Source organism: Theobroma umbraticum, unplaced genomic scaffold (assembly GCF_002168275.2).
Source record: "Theobroma umbraticum cultivar Fairchild unplaced genomic scaffold, ASM216827v3 scaffold_55.0, whole genome shotgun sequence".
NCBI lineage: Eukaryota > Viridiplantae > Streptophyta > Magnoliopsida > Malvales > Malvaceae > Theobroma > Theobroma umbraticum.
Genome location: NW_018397270.1, coordinates 1,173,308 through 1,173,658, shown reverse-complemented (window position 1 = coordinate 1,173,658; position 351 = coordinate 1,173,308). Strand labels below are relative to the sequence as shown.

At 27.6% G+C, this 351-nt stretch overlaps 1 protein-coding gene across 8 annotated transcripts in view; it reads left to right on the top strand.

The window, feature by feature from the left end:
• The window catches only part of LOC110426135 (yacP-like NYN domain protein), a 26,331-nt gene that overhangs the window by 19,702 nt on the left and 6,278 nt on the right, over positions 1–351 (top strand). The gene's annotated exons all lie outside the window — the stretch shown is intronic.

Genomic DNA, 351 nt, shown 5'->3' with positions numbered 1-351 from the left:
AATTTTAGTTAAAATTATCGTAAAGGGTATTTGTTTTTGAGAGAATTATATTGTAATTATTTTTAATAGATGAGAATATTTTTGAAACAAAATAAAAATTTTCTTGTATTTTTAAAAAAAGAGAAGAAAAAGCTCTTGATAGGAGCTTTTCCTAACGCTCTTTTTTTAAAAAAAAATTTTAAGAGCTTTTCAAAATTTATGTTTGGTTTGGCTTTTGCTTTTAAGAGATAGATAAGCTGAAAAAAAGTCAGGTCAAACAAGCACATAGTAATGTGTAGAGGGTCCACTGGGGATCTCATGGGACATGACCTAAAGGAACTTTCTACGTATAAATATGACGATACAAGTACT